The following is an 18,294-nucleotide window of genomic DNA, read 5'->3' on the forward strand; positions in this document are numbered from 1 at the left end:
AAAAAGAAAAACAGAAGAGGAGCGAAAAGTATTCCGCCCGCAAAATATTCCCTCTCTCGAAGGTTTGTTGACTTGGAGGCACTGTTGCTCTCACCCAATCTTGTTCTCATCTTCAGCGCCTATTCTCGATCTTAAAAAGAAGAAACCTGAGGTTCCAGCCCTATGTACAGACCCTCCCAGGGTTACTGCTTTTCAACAGACCGTGCTGTATATCTACAAGATAGACCCTTATCCCTCTCTGACAATCTCCATGGAGAGTTTGAGGGGTTGGCCAGTCAGATGGCTCGGTCCCCAACAACTCCTCTCCTCCACTGGCTCTGTTACCAAGGACCACTCACCATGTCAGTACCAGTTCCACTTTTTCCCTGGCAGTCGGAGACATTGTTCAGGCATGGAGAGAAAAGTCAGAGCCTCCTTCAAAATCCATCCGCTGGTGGATCCTTTCCATAGAACCCAGACACTCACTCTAATGGATGAAATCTTTTGGTCTAATTATAATGTTTTCTAAATGCCCAAAAGAGATTACACACAAAGGAAGATGACTCCGAGACTGACAACCGCCCCTCCTAGCATCTTCTTAACCCTAGATGCGAGTTGTCCTGACACATCTCGATAGGGCAGTATTCCTCATCTCGCCGGTCCTCCTTTAAAGGAAGTCTTTACAGTAGTGGTGGAGAAGGCAGTGGAGGCACTAGAATTTTCCTTACCCCCAAATGAGGCAAAGTTCAACATTCTGAAGGAAATCCATCAGCTGTTTTTGTGTTGCCGTAGTCTCTTCTGCCATCCATCGAGGCTTAGTTGGAGCCTGTTTTGAGTGCTAGGGAGACCTCTCAGACCTTGCAGTCCACAAACAGTTCACATGGTGCCTTAGGACTTCACTTTAAAAACCCAAGTTCTGGTCCATGCATCAGTCACTGGAAGGCATAGTAGCTCAAACCTCTTTGCCTTTGTTGAGTCTAAACACTTTCCCCACTGCTCCTCCAAACCTTGAGTCCAAATGTTTTCAATACATGGGATACAAGGCCTTCGCATCACGCAGCCTAGCCATGCACACCGCCAATGCCACATGCCTTTGTGGACGGTATGTTTACGTCCTTTGGGAATTTGCATGATGAGCGGTTATTAACCATACTGAACACATGAAGAAACTGTTCTCTGATCTGAGCATTGATGTTTGAATGGTCTTGAAATTCTGCCTGGATTCTGCTGACACAAAGGCTAGGTCCATGGCTATGGTGATCAAACTCTGCAAGCTTACATGGATGTTTTCTGCTAGTTTTTCGGGAAATGTCCTTGCACCACTGATTGAACTGTCAAGAGAGACTTTGGAGAGAAGGCAGACTCCTCTCTGGAATGGTTCAAGAACTTCTGTGTCGAGGCCCTTTCACCTCCCCAAAGGAACGCCACCAACATTACGGGCATTTCCAGAACTAGTTCAGAGGATAAACCTCACCGCAACAGTGATCATCAATGCTGGTCCTGACCCCACAGCAGTTCTGCTGGCCATTTTTTGGGAGAGGGGTTATATGAAGGATACCAACAGCAGCTGCTCATTTCTCCCCAATCTTCCTCTCGATCTGCAGTATCATAACCTCTTTGATGACTCTTCGCCCCCCCACCCCCAACAACTTCATCATCAGCTGGGAGAGAATAAAAAGGGATCTCTAGTGGCTCAACTACACCCTCTTCTTACTGTCCTCCCCCATGGACTACCCATCTTCCACCAGAAGTGCTGTGTGGCATGTACCTGAATCATGGACATGGAGGTACATGCCATGCATAATAAGGGAACCATTGAAGTGATGTCCCTGGTGAAGAGTGGCATAGGATTTTACTTCATATTAACAGTGGCCTCTGACCCATTCTGAATCTGAACCCCCTCACCCTTTCATCTGGCAGGACAGGTTAAAAATTCTATCCTTTGGCCAACTTCTCCTGTCCCTTAGTGCGGAAGATTAGTTGATGTATGTGGATCTCCAGGACACCAATTTCCATCTTCCAATGCTTTCCGCTTACATGCGTTACTTCCAGTTCACTGTTGGTCCCAGCACTATCATTTTGCAGTTTTACCATTTGAACCCATGACCGGTCTATAAGTCTTCACCAAAGTGCTGGCTTTGGGTGTGCTTCACTGAACACATCAGAAGTGCATGTATTTCCATACATGTCTGACTTAATGCTGAAGACAAGGTGTACTATACTAGTGAGACACCATCTACAGTGTACAATGACTCTTTTGCACAAACTGGGCTTCCCAAACCACACGGAGAAGTCCAAGCGCCATGATATATGGTTTTAGCTCTATATATACCTACTGATCATATTTTGGTTAAATATAATACATTTTAATGTTGCTCTCCCAAAATGGAGGAGTGGTCCAGAACGCCTCTGCTGTGCCTCTGTGATGGTTTATCAAAAGAGTATGTCTCATTTTGTAATTTATAAAAATGGCTGATGCCATTGTTGAAGATGAATGGTTTAGAAATTGTAAGCTGGCAATGATTTTCTTGCAGAGGCTACAGGATGTATCTGTTTGCTCTGCTATAAATTGCTTTTTTTCAAATACTCGCTAAGACTGAGGAGACTATTAATATGATGTACGTTTTTGGCAATTGTTTGGTATGTTTTTGTTTTAAAAAATATTTATATTCTCTAACAAATTCTTCTTTTATGTACATCTCCCTTTTTGCCTAGTGTATACGTTTAGTTTGTTTGTTTAATTTGAGGCCATTTGTAATGTTCAGAATTTTATAATAGAATTATTGAATGATGCTAGATTTGACCTGAAGACGCGATTACAGATTTTTGTGAAACACGTTTTGCCAATCTAGCAATATCTTGTTTTCCTAAATTACTGATGCGGCATTGAAAACGCTTCTGAAATTCTTCAAAAATTAAACAACAATAATCATAAACTGATAACGCTGAGGACCTCAATCAGTCCTTTGTTTATGAAAAGAAATGTTCGAGGCATGTGAGCTGTAGATCACATGCTTTGCATACTCCTGCCATCTAGTGTTGGGTCCAGATGTTTGTACTTTGTTTTTCTTCAAAGAAATGTTTCCAGTCATGAGGTAGGTGACTCCTCCTTTCAGTGATAGTGCGCATGGGCATCGACTCCATTGTTAGATTGTTTTTTTCCGCCATCGGGTTCGGATGTGTATTGCTGCACTCGGGTTCGACCCCGTTTCTCAGGATCCCCTTGGTGCGCAATCCACTTACCCTAAACAATATTGTTATTTGAACGCGTTTCCCATTCTCTGCGTATTGTATCGTACAAAACAAATCTCTTTCGATCGGAAACTTCGTGGAAGGCCTTTGGGCCTAGCCGCGTCCGGCAAGCTCGCAGTCGATGGAACGAACTCCATTTAAATTCTGTCCTTGGTGCCACGCCAAGTACCCAGGCACATACTCGCACGAAGTGTGCAACTTGTGTCTCTCCCCGGAGCACAACGAACAAGACTGCTGCATGTGCAAGCCCTTCCAATCCAATAAGCCGCTCCGTGACCGTTGGACTCGAGATTTACAAAATTCAACATCAACACAGCGGCTCCATTCCGGACTTCTTCGGAGAAGGTTCCGAACAAGACGCTGACAATGGGCAAGGAACCGAGACAGAGGATGAGCACATTTCCCTGTCTGAAACCGAGTCAGACATGGAAGAAGATATTCCGCAGAGTCAACGTACCGTGAGTACCAACACTCCCTTGCCCCAGACTCTACCTCTGCCCAAGAAAAAGGCTCCGGTCCCGCCTCTGCCTTCAGGACAAGATCAGCACCGAGAACAGGTTTCCAACACACGCCTTTGGGCCCGGCACTGAAACAGACACTAAAGCGTTCCAGCTCGGGACCTAGTCGGACCCATTCGGGCACCGAGCCGAGACAATCGGCACCAAAACTGAAGCACGCTTTGGTAACAATCCCTCTGCTACCAAAACCGAAATCATCTTCGGATCTGAGCACTTCGAAACATCAGCACCGAAAATATTGGCACCGAAACAAATAACCACTCCGACTCCGTCAAAGGAGCATCGTTTCGACGTCCCGCCTTCAAACACGGACCCGAAACAAAAGGAACTGGTCATCAAACCCAAAACTGCACATATTCATGCAAATTTGCCATTGAAACGCAAACCTGATATAGAGTACACTTACCATATCCCTCTTAAGAGGAAACATGTTGGGACTAACCCCTCTCCTCCTCCTCTATCACCTTCTTCCCCACCTGACCCAAATTTGTTAGTAACACCCACAAATTCACCACCACCACAATCACCTGACAACCAGGATGACGGGGATGGGGATGTGGTAGACTACAGTGTTCCTGATCCATGGAACGATTATAATACAGATCCTAACACGGATAATGATGGAGACTTATACCCTACAAAACCCTCTCCACCTGGTGATAATGTAGGGTACATAGGATTAATAAATAGGGCTGCTAAATATCGTGGAGTTCATCTTCATAAGGAGTCACTTGAGAAAGATTTTCTCTTTGAAACATTAAGTTTTTCCCAGAGAACCACTCGTACATTGCCTATGCTTAAGGGTATGCTTAAGCATGCGGACAACATTTTTAAAGATCCCGTTCGCGCAAGAATCCTTACACCAAGGATAGATAAAAAAAATATTAATCTGCACCAACAGACCCAGTTTATTTCAAGGGTCAATTACCATTAGATTCCCTTGTGGTTTCTAATGCCCGTAAATGGGCAAACTCACAAACCTTGGGAGATACCCCTCCTCTGGACAAAGAATCTAAATTAATAGATGTCTCAGGGAAAAGAGCGGCTGCACAGGCAGCCAATCACTGGCATATTGCCAATACTCAGGCTCTCTTAGCTAGATACAACAGAGTGCACTATGATGAATTGTAACAATTGCTCCAATTTTTACCTGACGAACACAAGGCTAAAGCACACGTCCTGATTCAGGAAGGGAAAGTAATCTCAAACACTTCCATTAGATGCGCTTTAGATGCGTCTGACACTGCAGCTCGTTCAGTTAACACCAGTGTCTTGCTACATAGGCACGCCTGGCTTAGAATTTCAGGCTTCAAACCCAAAGTCCAGGCATCTATCTTAAATCTACCTTTTGATAAAGAGCATCTCTTTGGTCCTGTGGTAGACACTTCATTAGAAAAGATGAAGAAGGACACAGAAGTTGCGAAATCAATGGGAGCCTTGCAGTCCCCATCCAATCGGGGTTCCTTTCGTCGCTCTTTCTACAAGGGGGCTTCAAAACCATATCTACAGACAACACCTTAACATCATATGGAGGCAACAGTCAGTCACCCTCTTCAAGAGGTTACTTTCGAGGCAGATATAGAGGCAATAATGGCAAGGGAAGAGGTAATGGTTCCACACTCGCACCCCCCCATAACAAATAAACATTGACTTGCCTCCTCTTCCCCCGATCATTCCACACCTGTCGGGGGATGTCTCTCTCAATTCCTTCCCGTCTGGCATACAATAACTTCAGACAGATGGGTCCTAGGAATGATCCAATCTGGTTATTGCCTGGAGCTTACCAACAATCCCCCAAACATTCCTCCACGTTCACACAAAATGTCACCAGAGCATCTACATCTCCTCAAACAGGACGTTCACTCTCTTCTGCAAAAGGGAGCTATAGAGCCCGTCCCTTTACAATATCAAGGATCCAGCATGTACTTCCCATACTTTCTAATTCCCAAAAGGGACGGCCCACAGGCCTATACTGGACCTCGGGGAGGTAAATCAATACATTCACTCAGATCACTATCACATGGTGACACTTCAACAAGTGCTCCCACCACTACAGCAAGGCAACTTTCTGTCTACTCTAGACTTAAAGAACGCATACTTCCATATCCCAATACATCCCGCTCATCACAAATATCTCAGGTTTGTAATTCGGAGTCACCACTGCTCCCAGAGTATTCACCAAATGCCTGCAGTAGTCGCTGCCCAACAGCGAAGGCAGCAGATTCATGTCGTCCCATACTTGGACGACTGGCTCATCAAAGCCAGCTCTTACTCAAAGTGTCTCCAACACACTCAAATAACACTGCAATTACTGCACAATCTAGGATTTACATTAAATGTGTTAAAGTCCCATCTCCAACCTTCCAACACACAAGCATATTTGGGAGCCACTCTAAATACTCAAAAAGCTCTAGCCCGTCTCAATGCAGCCAGAATCTGCAATATGCAGGCTCTAATTTCCCAGTTTCAGACTAACATGTCATTACCAGCTCGAGTGTATATGCAACTACTGGGAATGATGGCGTCTTGCATCATGATAGTTCCCCATGCAATAAATGCGTCCCCTTATAAGAATGCTTAGCACGTCAGTGGATTCAGTCTCGGGGTCAATTGTCAGATCCAGTGTTGGTAGACTGCCGCACTATCGCTCTCTGCAGTGGTGGAATCCACAAACCCTATCTAAAGAGCTGCCCTTAATCGACCCTGTTCCACAGACAGTGCTAACATGAGACTCATTGCTCTCTGGTTAGGGAGCTCATCTCCAGACTCATACCATTCAAGGGTTGTGAAGGCAAAAGCAACTTCACATAAATCATCTAGAGCTGCTAGCAGTATTTCTAGCGCTGAAAGCCTTCCAGACTCACCTTGCAGGCAAAACTGTCCTGATACGCACTGACAACATGGCAGCCATGTATTACATACAGAAACAAGGGGGGACACTCTCCCTCCAGCTGTCACGCCTTGCATAAGTCATTTGGAGGTGAGCCATACATCACAGAATTTATCTCCTGGCAGAACAGTGAACAATCAGATCGCAGATCTACTCAGAAGGCAGAGACAACAAATTCACGAGTGGGAACTTCACCCTCAAGTTCTCCTCCCATTCTTTTAAATGTGGAGCTTTCTGAAGATAGATCTGTTTGCAACACACGAAAACGCAAAATGCCTAAACTTCGTCCTCAGGTATCCACACCCATTGTCCAAAGTTAATGCACTATGGATGAATTGGTCACGGATAGTTGCCGAAGCTTTTCTGCCTCTCCCACTCATTCCACTTGTGGTCCGGAAGCTCAGACAAACACCCCTCCCACTGATCCTAGTAACTCCCACATGAGCCTGTCAACCTTGGTTCACTACCCTGATGGAGCTTTCAGTAGTTCCTCATCAAAAACTACATCTCACACCCAGTCTCCTTATGCAGAGCCATGGAGAGATAAGACATCCAGAACCCAAAGATCTCAACCTAGCGATCTGGCTCCTGAAATCATAGTTTAGCTACCTTAACCATCCGCCAGAATATCATTAAAGAGGCCAGAAGGCCTACTATAAGGGCTTGCTACGCAGCTAAGTGGAAGCAGTTTGTTATATATTGTAATAACAACCATATCAATCCCCTAGATTTTTTTTGTTTAAATCTGTTTTTATTGTTTTAAAAGAAAACACTCTTTGGCAGCATACATTACATACAGGAATTCGTAAGCATGTTCAGGTGATCGTGCCGTACTTGGGCAGAGAGCTACTGTACTGTAACATGCATTCAAACTATACTTCAACCGCTACTCACTCCAGAGCTAACTGCATTATCCTTAGCAGTTCTGGTGCAGTCTCACAAGGAGTGACAGGAGCAACCGTGCATCAACCAATGCTCCGTACATGTTAGCATCTGCCGCCCGCTCAGTTCAGGTACTTAAAACAGACGAGTTACATACAATTCCCAAGATCTAATCATAACAATAACAATGGCAGCGTGGACGATTTATGCATACGTGTCTCTCCCCCTTCAACCACTATCTTCCCACCCTTCCACCCCCGGGGTCACTTGTGTGCGCCTCAGCTTTAACCGCCCCTGTGTGATTGCGGGCGCCTCATCGTCGGGCTAGAGGATGTAGGGCCATTCTATCCCGTCAGGGGAGTAGCCCGCGGTCCACTCTCGCTCGCGCAGACACTGCCTACCACCTCCATGTGCCCCGCGCAGCTCTCCGCTTCCAGGCGTCGGAGCTCCCCCAGCAACTGCTCCCATCGGTCCGCCATGGGTTCCTTCCGCAGCCCCAGAGTTTCCTGCCTCCGGATAGCGGTCCCCTCCGCCCTAGCCCATGCCTGAAATAAGAAGCTCCATGCCCGCGCATGCGGCGATTCATGTGCCTTCCATCGCCTCGTGATAAGACGTTTTGCTACTACTAGCCCCAGGTCTAGGAAGCGGGACGTTACCTTGTCTTTGCGTGATCTTTTAAAGTGGTGCAGAATGTGTTCAGGCCAGTCTAATGGGATGGTACGACCCACACTCCCCTGTAACAGCCCACTGACTACTCTCCAATAGGCGCCCAACCTCGGACAGCTCCACAGCATGTGTAAGAATCCCGCCCCCGGTTCACTGCACCTAGGGCACATTGCGTCGGTGCGATGAAAGTACCTGTTAATCAACTCTGGTGTGAGGTAAGCCCTGTGTACAATGAATAACTGGATTTGGCGGAACCGCATGTTTCTGGGGATACGCACTGGACCCTTAAGGATCCTCTCCCACTCCTTATCCGCCAGCGGCCGTCCCAGGTCCAAGTCCTATTTGGCGCGAAGCCGGTCCAAGCTGATCGCCGTCTGCTCCCTTAGTGAAGCCGCGAACCAGCGGATCAGGTGCCCACCTCTCCCCATGATGTGTAGGTATTGCATGGTTAGGTGCTGGCTAGGTTCTGTGGCCATGTCCCCCCATTTGGCAGTCCATCTCGCTATCAGTGAGCGGTGTGTCAGGAACCCACCGGGCGGGAGCCCATCCTCCGACACCAGGGTCTCGTATGGTATAAGCTCACCCTCTCGATACAGATCCCCCAACGTACGCACGTCAGCTTCCCACCAGTCCACCAGTGCGGGGGCCGCGAGCACTCCTCCACCACCGGGGGAGCCCTCCAATGGTATTGCCGGCGCATATGGGACAACAGCACGAGTGAGGTATAAGGCCCTCCGGAAGCACCTATGTGCCACTGCCAGAAGGAGCGGCAGCGGACGCGTGACTGTGTTAAGGGGATGAAAGGACCTAGTTATACGCTCCAACGAGTAAGGCTCCACTACTGTGGCTGTATCATCCCTGCCTCTATCAGCCAACCAGCGGGCTACCCATTGCAACTGAGCGGCCAAGAAGTAGTGTTCAAAGCAAGGAGCGGCTAGACCACCCCTGGCCGTCGGCAGAAACAACTTCGCGAGCGCCAGCCTGTGCCTGGCAGCGCCCCAGACAAAGTCCCGTAGCATCTTATTAAGTCTACCAAAAAAGGTGGGGGGAATATACGTCGGCAAGTTAGCAAAGTAATACAGGAGGCGGGGAAGCATGACCATTTTGGCGAGCGCCACCCTGCCCGTAATCGTCAGTGGCAGTGTGCTCCAGAAGTTCACCTGCGACTTAAGCGCCGTGACCGCCCTTCCCAAGTTCCCATCAAAGAGGTCAGCCGGACAGCGGTAAATTTGCATCCCCAGGTAACGGAAGGTGTCTTCCTTCCATTGGACCAGCGTACCATCCAGACAGTATCTCGGGTCCTCTGTCCCGGCACCAAAAGCGTACAGACAGGATTTAGCTGCGTTCACACGGAGTCCCGAGATAGTGGCGAACGTCCGCAGCAGCTGAGGCAGCGCCTCCGGCACGCACCCCACATCCTTAACATAGATCAACAGGTCGTCAGCATAGAGCGACACCTGGTGAACGGCGTCCCCCAGCGGTATACCATCTCCCAGGGTCGCCTGTATAGCCGCAGCCAGGGGCTCGATCGCCAGGGCAAACAGCAGCGGGGACAAGGGGCACCCCTGCCGGGTGCCACGGCCCACCGGTACTGCCTCCGAGACATAGGGGCCCAGTCGAACACCGACCGTGGGGCGCCTGTAGAGTAGGTCGACCATCCTGAGGAATCCCCCGTCCAACCCATATTGTAACAACACCGCAGATAGGTAGCCCCACTCTAGACAATCAAACGCCTTCTCCAAATCTAGGACCAGGCATCCCGCTCTGGGCCACCTGTGCACGGCCTCGGTTGCCACCCTGAAGTATCTTCGGAGGTTTAGCGACGTGGACCGCGCAGGGACAAAGCCGTTCTGGTCTGCGTGCACCAAGTGGGGGACCACTGGCGCCAGCCGCTCCGCTAGTACTTTTGCGAGGATTTTGTAATCCACGTTAAGCATCGCTAGGGGTCGATATGAGCTCAGTGCCGTGCGGTCTCTGTCTGGCTTAGGCAGGGAGACCAGGAACGCCTCCCGCATGTAAGGGGGGAGCGACCCCTCCTCCAACGCTTTATTGTAGAGTTCTTGCAGTAGCGGCGTCAGGGATTCGCGGTATGCTTTATAGTACTCTGCGGGTAGGCCGTCTGGCCCCGGCGTTTTCCCAGATGCCATTGACTGGATAGCCTCCCCAATTTCCTCCACGGAGAGAGGCTCATCAAGCGCCGCATTGTGCGCCTCTGAGGCCTCAGGTAATTGGATGGAGGCCAGAAACTCCCCAAGAAGATGTCGAGAACCAGTCCCCTTGGCCATGTACAGTTGTTTATAGTGGTCAACGAAGGCCCGATGTATTTCGCGTTGCGTGTAGACCAGCACTCCGTCCTCCCTTCGGATTGTTCCTATTGGGGCGCGCCGGTCCTCCTGCCGTACTAGCCAAGCCAAAAGTCGGCCCGCTCTATCCGCGCTAGCGTGTGTTCTGGCCGTGTGTGAAGCGAAATTTTGGCACCAGAGCCTCTCCAGGAGCTCCGCGTGCTTTCCTCGTAGATCCTCCAGGCTGTGCAAGTGCCTACCCCCTCCTTCTCCCTCCCTCTCGTACCGCAAGAGGTCGTCCTCTAGGCGCGCCAAGGAGTCCGAGAGTTCCTTGCGTATGTTCCAGTTGGCCCCCAGGCAGTGCCCCCGAATGGCCACCTTGTGGGCATCCCACTCTACCAATGCACTGCTCGCCGACCCTTCGTTTGTATCAAAGAATGCCAATATGGCCGTACCAAGGGAGGAGCGGAACTCCAAGTCCTCCAGCGCACTCGGTTGAAGCCGCCAGGTGGGCACCGGCGGCCGATCCGCCACCCAACTAATCTGAAACCACAAAGGGTTATGATCAGAGTGCGTCCGACCCAGATATTCTGACCGCGCAATGAGCGGGAGCAGGGACTGGGAGCCCACTATCCTGTCCAGTCGGACGTGCAGATCGTGCGCTGCCGAGTAGTAAGAGTATATCCTATCCCTCGGGTGGAGGGTGCACCACAGGTCCTGCAGCGCCCAATGCGTAAGCCAGTCCCCCAGTGCCCGAGGATTGGACTCCGCCATCGTGGCACGTAGTGGAGGAAAGGATCTCTCCAACTGAACATCCAGCACCATATTAAAGTCTCCTCCCAGTAGCCAGGAGAGCCCAGCGTAAGGGTGTAGGAGCTGCGTCAGCCGCACCAGGAAGGACGACTGATCCACATTGGGTGCATATAACGAGCCTAGCAACAACTCTTGACCATTCAGCTTCCCCCGCACCAGCGTGTACCTGCCCTCACGGTCCACCACCACCTCCTCGCAACTGAAAGGGACGCCTGCTCGCACCCAGATCAGTGTGCCCCGCGCATGTGCCGAGTAAGTGGTGCCGTACGTTTGCCCTCTCCAGCGTCTGGAAAGCCTGCCCAGTTCCAACTGTGTCATATGCGTCTCCTGCAAGAGGACAATCCCGACGGAGTGCCTCTGTAAGTAGGAAAAGATGGAGTAATGCTTTGACGGCGTGTGCATGCCCCTTATATTCCAGGTCACAATATTAGTGTGCGTCATCGTAAAGCTGGTTGAGCAAGCAGGGCTGGGGGTGAAGCGTCTGCACCAGGGGGGGGGGGGTGTTATGGCCCAGGGGAACATGTTAATGCGCTGCCATGCGAACAATGTAACTACTGTGAACAGTTTAACAAATAGGGCGTATTCCCAACGGGGCATCCGTCCAAACCTCAGAGATGCTAATTAACGTTGTGGTGTGTCAGTATAGTGCCTGGTGGGGTTCGTGTGCTATTATCGACTTGTTGGTACAATTCCCCTCCCCTAGTCTCCTCTAGGTGAAGGGGGTGCAGTATCTCGTCCGGTATTAAACTCCCGCGCTAGCCTAGCGTGAGGTGTAGCGGCAGAAGCCCACAAATGTGACACCCGGTGTCGCGTGCCATGCGCAACCCGCCCCCGCGCGGCCAGTCGCCCCCAGCGCTAATCCCACGCCCCCACAGAGTCCCAGGGGCCCCCGCATCACCCAACGCAGCTCCAGGGCAGGTGCACGGTCGTGTCTAGCGTGTATAGTCCCTACTCAAGCGTGGTACAATGACATCCCATCACACAATCAAGTCAGCAGTCTGTGGGGTTACCACTGGCAAAGTCAGGTCTTCCGAGATCGCCGTGGACGGGGACGACGCACCACTGGTTCCTGGAGCACTGTGGGCACCAATCTCCATGCTGTCACTGCTGTGTGGTGTTCCAAGTGTCGCCACCGCTTCGAGTACCTCCTGCCGCTCCATTCTGATTCTCTCAGGGCTAGGCGCCACCGGCCCCGGCCGCGCCGACTGCCGAGCTCCCCGTCGCTTACGCTTCCTGGGCCTTCTCTCCGGGCGGCCATCGGGATCCCAACTCGCGGGTCTCGTTCCCGTCCACTGCCCTGACTCCTCCAGCCAGTCCCATACATCCGCCGGGGAGTCAAAGAAACGGGTCCCTTCCTTTGCCACCACGCGTAGACGGGCAGGGAACAGCAGAGAGTAGGGTAACGCCAGCTCCCGAAGCTGCCTTTTCACCGCCAAGTAGCTGCTCCTGCGCCGCTGCACGGCTGCGGTGTAGTCCGGAAAGAACATAACTCGACTACTGCCAACTGTCGGGTCCCCAGATCTGGGAGTTTCACTCAGGACCGCATCTCTGTCGTGGTAGTTAAGGAGCTTGAAGAGGAACGGGCGGGGTCGGGCCCCCGGTCTGGGCTGCTGCGCCGGCACCCTGTGCGCTCTTTCCACAACAAAGTGTTGAGATAACACCCCCTGTGGCAGAAGGTCCTGCAGCCAGCGCTCCACATATTGCTCCGGGTTTCTTCCTTCCACTCCCTCCGGAAGTCCCACGACGCGTATATTATTGCGTCGGGAGCGCCCTTCTGCATCGTCGATCCGGTCTTCGAGCGCATGGACCCTGTCCAGTACATCTTGCAGTGCTGCGCTATGACTCTGGGCAACGGGCTGGAGCTCCCGAAGCGTCTGGCCGTGCACCGCAACCCTCTCGGCCAGCTTACGATGGTCAGCATGGAGGAGTGTAAAATCTGAAGTGACTTTGTCAACCCTTGTTTCTAGAGACTCCCTTGTCTGTTCCAGGGTGGCGCTAAGCTTCTCCACCCCCGCAAGCATGGTGTCCATTTTAGCCGAGAGGGCCGCCGATTGCGACTCCATGTCTCCCCCTGGGCGCCCCTGTGTGGGGTCCAGGCCCCCCGTGCGTGACTGTCCCTGCTGTGTTTTGTCACGGAGCCGACCGATCGCGTACTGCTGAGCAGTCTGCATCCACAGTCCGTCCACTGGCGGCGTGGGCACAACCAGGTGCAGGTCCCCCAATCCCTCTGTGGTACACCTCTCTGTGCGACTGCTGGAGCCTCCTCTCAAGTCCCAGGGCCCAAACGACCGACCCCAGACAGATGGGGAAGGAGAAGAGAAACCCCCTTGCTCGTGTAGGCTCCGAGGGGGGAAGCTGTTCCGTTTGGCGGCGATGTCCCCGGGTCAGCAAGGGGCTCCCAGAGCATTGTGTCCTGTATCCACCCCCCCCAGGACAGCGCGCCACTTCCCTTGTCTCTCTGGTGCACCGACCGGTAGGGTCTCCTGTGGCTCCCCCCAGCAGCGCTGAGCGCAATCAAACCAGTCACACACCGGCCTCACCAGGTACACCCGACAGGTGCCCGCCGGCGATCCGCCAAGTCCCCGGGTCTGCCCGCACCACGCCACCTGGGCCTCATGGGATACCACCAATCCAACGCTGCGGCCACCGGAGCACGTCCTGAGCCTCCACACCCAGTATCCAACACACAGTCTCGCAGCGGGCCCCTTATGTACTGTTTGTTCCTCGACGCTTCTTGCAGTGGTAGACTCACCGCTCACAGGAGCTGCCGCCGTCGACCTCAAGATGGCGTCGCCCACGAAATGGCACCCGCCGCCGGTTGCACCAGTCCTCAGGCCCTCTATGCAGACGAACTCAGCAGCGAGCGTCCCTCATCAGAGCCTCTGGGCCCTCCAGACCTTCCAGTCGCGCTCCCTCTCCGCTGCTGTGCCCCCAGGAGGCCGCTCCGCTCAGCGTCCCTCGATGTGTAGTCTGACCTTCTCTTTCTGCGTCTCGCCGCGGGCGCGACCACAGATCACCCGGGCCTCTGCTCTCCCCACAATGGCAGCAGATACTGTTCCCCAGGCTCCGCAATCGCCAGCAGTCCGCCTCTCACCCAGTCGCCGCAGGACTCACTGTGCTTGTGGGGCCCGCGCAGGCCCAATGCCCCAGTGCACCTTCCGCTGCTCCACCTCGATGTCTCGACAGTCCCCTCCACTCGGGGCTGCGGACTGCACGTCCTGTGGGCTGCACGTCTCTCCGGGCCACGCCGCTCCCCTGGGTCTCGGCTCCGCTGCGCTCAGCCACCAGTCGCTCCGCAGGCCGCGGCAGGCCCTCAGGTCACGGCTCAGATCGCCGCCCCTCCTTTTCGCGCCACCTCAGCTGGGCCTCCCGTTGCACCGCAGCACCCGGCAGGGAGCCCCCAGGCAGTCTCCGTGGCCAGTCTGCGGAAGCTCGCAGTTCGGAGTGCATCGCCCACCTGAAGGAACGGCCGCTCGCACAGCGCGTCCCCAAGCCGACCTCCAGTGCAGCCTCAGTCTCCAGCGGCCGGCTCTGCCGCGCGGGCGGCCACGCACGCCCTCTCCTCCTGGGCCACGCTAGGTCGCGGCGCCCCGATCGGCGCCCCGCAGTTCTCAGACCGCTGGACCGTGCAAGGCTCCCCGCCGCTTCCCCACACCAGACCAGCGTCCTACAGGCTCGATCTGCCCCTTCGCAGGAGAACTTGCAGGATTAATCGGAGGTAACGGTCGGAGCCTCAGGCACTCGCGTCCGCCATGTTGGCCGGTTGGCCACGCCCCCCATATCAATCCCCTAGATGCTTCCATTCAAAATATAATTTGTTACTTACTACACTTGCAGCAGTCAGGATTAGCTTACACATCCATACATCTTGCTGAGGTAGCAGCATACATTCAAAACAAACAGCACCTGTCCCTTTTCAGAGTACCCGTTATCAAGGCTTTTGTGGAAGGACTCAAAAGCGTTAATCCACCAAGACTTCAACCTGCTCCAGTGTGGAATCTTAACATTGTCCTTACCAGACTAATTGTTCCACCCTTTGAGCCATTGCACAAATGTGAAATGCAATTTCTCACTTGGAAAGTTGCTTTCCTTATTGCTATTATATAACTTAGGAGAGTGGGTGAGCTTCAGGCACTAACCATAGAGGAACCATGTTGTCAAGTCCACCAAAACAAAGTGGTCCTTCGCACTAATCCGAATTCCTACCCAAAGTGGCATCTGCCTTTCATATCAGTCAATCTGTTGAGTTGCCTATGTTCTTTCCTCTACCAGATTCAGTGGCAGAATGAGCTCTACACACATTATATGTTAAACGAGCATTATTATATTACATAGGAAGAACAACACCTTTTTGTAAAACTAAATAGCTCTTTGTAGCTTTTGCTCCGCCACACAAAGATAATCCTATCACTAAATCATGTATTGCTCGGTGGATAGTTAAATGTATTGAAACATTTTATGCAAAAGCACAGAAGACTTTACCAATTCCCCCTAGAGTGTATTCCACACGCAAAATAAGGGCTACTATGGCTTTCTTAGGAAACATCCCAATAGCTGACATCTGTAAAGCAGCAACATGGTCTACACCGCACACATTCATCAAGTACTATTGTGTAGATGTGTTAGCGAGACAACAAGCTAATGTAGGCCAGGCAATACTTGGAACACGCTTTCAGACAACTGCAACAGCTACAGGTTAGCCACCGCTTTGGGAGAATATTGCTTTATAGTCTATGCAAAGCATGTGATCTACAGCTCACATGCCTTGAATGGAAAGTGTTACTTACCCAGTAATCATCTGTTCTTGGCATGTAGAGCTGTAGATTCACAGGCGCCCACTCGCCTCACCCGGTACCTATACCTGTTGTAGTTCTCTCTTACTTTATATGTATGCCCATGGACATCTCTATTCTACTCTTACCAACTCCATTCTCACCCTCTGCGGGAAAACAATCTAACAATGGTGTTGATGCCCATGTGCACTATCACAGTCACATCGCACTATCACATCGTGACTGGAAACACTTCTTCGAAAAAAAACAAAGTGCAAACATCCGGACCCAACACATGAGATGGCAGGAATATGCAAAGCATGTGAATCTGCAGCTCTACAGGCCAAGAACAGCTGCTTACTGGGTAAGAAACATTTTCCTTATGATTGCATATTACGTGCAAATTTAACAGAGCCTCAGTATATGCAAAGTAAGCAAATAAGATAACAAGATTAGGTCAGCCTTTCAAAAACATCAATCGATAAATTTGAGAGTTTTGAAGTTTGCTAAAATGTTGAAATCCTGAGCATCCAGCCCATTTACAGTGTTCTACAAAAACAATGTTATTGTATTACTTTGGAAACAAAGGTTTAATCATGTCTATAAATTAGGCCTGGGCGGTAAATTCCACTCGGCTTCCGGAATTTTGGCAATTCCACGTTTCGCGGAGAGCGCGGAATTGCCCAAAATTCCGCGATCCGTTGCGTTGCGGACTTTTTTCCTTGCTCGCGCTTTCAAAATGCATGTTCGCGCACGCGGGAGCGACTTACCGGGATCCCTGCGTTCGCCGACAAATTTTCCTATCCGTTTGCATCCGGCCTCGCGATCCCGCGAGAGTGTGCGATCGTAAACACATCATTCGGACCCGCCATCGGACATCCGCATTCGCGAACAGGAAACACGCATCGCGAGCGGGCGGGACAAGTGAAACAAGTGGCTGCGACCGCATGGGCAAGTTCGCGAGATATTTCCCCCCGAGCATGCAAACAGCATCCCCGAACAGGAAAAAAGCATTGCGAACGGGCGGAACAAGCAATTCCGCGTGCTCGTGGAATTCTGTATAGCTCGCAGAGATTTTTTTCCGTTTCGCAAATTCCACCCACCCTTACTATAAATCATGAACCACCACAAAAAGATTTCTCAATTTTCTCAAAAAGTTCATTTTGGATATGGAGTATTTCAGGTGACCCATAACTAATCCTATTGCAAATGAAGCAGTTTTTTTTTTATTGTTACTTAAACCATTTTGGTATATGTTCATTTTAATTAAAATGTCACTGCTCATTTTCAGCATACTGTTGTGGGAATAATTATTTTCAATATACCCATTTTGGGGATTTATGTTCCTCTAGTTTGGATTCTGCAAAGAATTAAGGTTCTAGTAGAATGGGTGGATTTCTCATCTGAGTGTGAAAGCCTTCGAGTACAGTTATGGAGTGGCCTCACTATGGTATAGGCCAAGCTGTTCTTGATTGTCTGCATTTAAAATGCTGCCAGTGCTTTCTTTTTTATTTTAGGGGTACATCACATAATTATTCAAATAGAGTATGACGTTTTTTAAAACATTTATAGTCGCATCAGTTGAGTCTTTCTGTCCCAAGAACATGAATTCAAAGCGGTACGAAGGACCAAAACTTTTTGACTGCTCAGTGAGTAAGTCCTGTTTTTGTCTTCCTTCCTTTGAAAGATAACCAGAAAGGTGCATAATGCCTTTCTTCAGTAGAAGGCTTCTAGACTAAAGGATGAGAAACGGAGCATTGTCAAGGCCACTGAACTGTCTCATCCAATTCTCCTACCCTGCATTTGAGTCTTTGTTAAAACTCAAGCTCGAAGGTTTTAGGAATTATATTGATTGATTTGCATTGTCATCAACAAGTCAGTAACCTCTGATGTGCTTTCATACATGAGATGTTCACACTCCTATCTAGAAACCATTGAAGATCTTAACAGTTAATAAGAATTGAAGCAATCAATGCTAGCACTACATATCAAATCAACTTTTTGTGACTTAAGTTTTTTAACACCTTCACTGTCATCAAGTGGGCTGCTGTTTTGGTTTTCATTTTATTCTCTTTGTAGTTCCACTGTCAGTAACTGCGTTCCCAAATTTAGGCATTGGAGTAACTCTAAACACACCACATAATCAAAATTTGCTTGGCACCTAATACAGTGTGTTGTAAAACTCCTAACGTAAATAACAAAGGGATGGTAACTAGGTTGTGTTTCTTTATTGTGAAGCA

At 50.6% G+C, this 18,294-nt stretch overlaps 1 protein-coding gene across 7 annotated transcripts in view; it reads left to right on the forward strand.

Moving 5' to 3' along the window:
* The window catches only part of USP15 (ubiquitin specific peptidase 15), a 743,655-nt gene that overhangs the window by 204,564 nt on the left and 520,797 nt on the right, over nt 1-18,294 (forward strand). The gene's annotated exons all lie outside the window — the stretch shown is intronic.

Source organism: Triturus cristatus, chromosome 4_1, assembly GCF_964204655.1.
Source record: "Triturus cristatus chromosome 4_1, aTriCri1.1, whole genome shotgun sequence".
In the NCBI taxonomy this organism is placed as follows: Eukaryota; Metazoa; Chordata; class Amphibia; order Caudata; family Salamandridae; genus Triturus; species Triturus cristatus.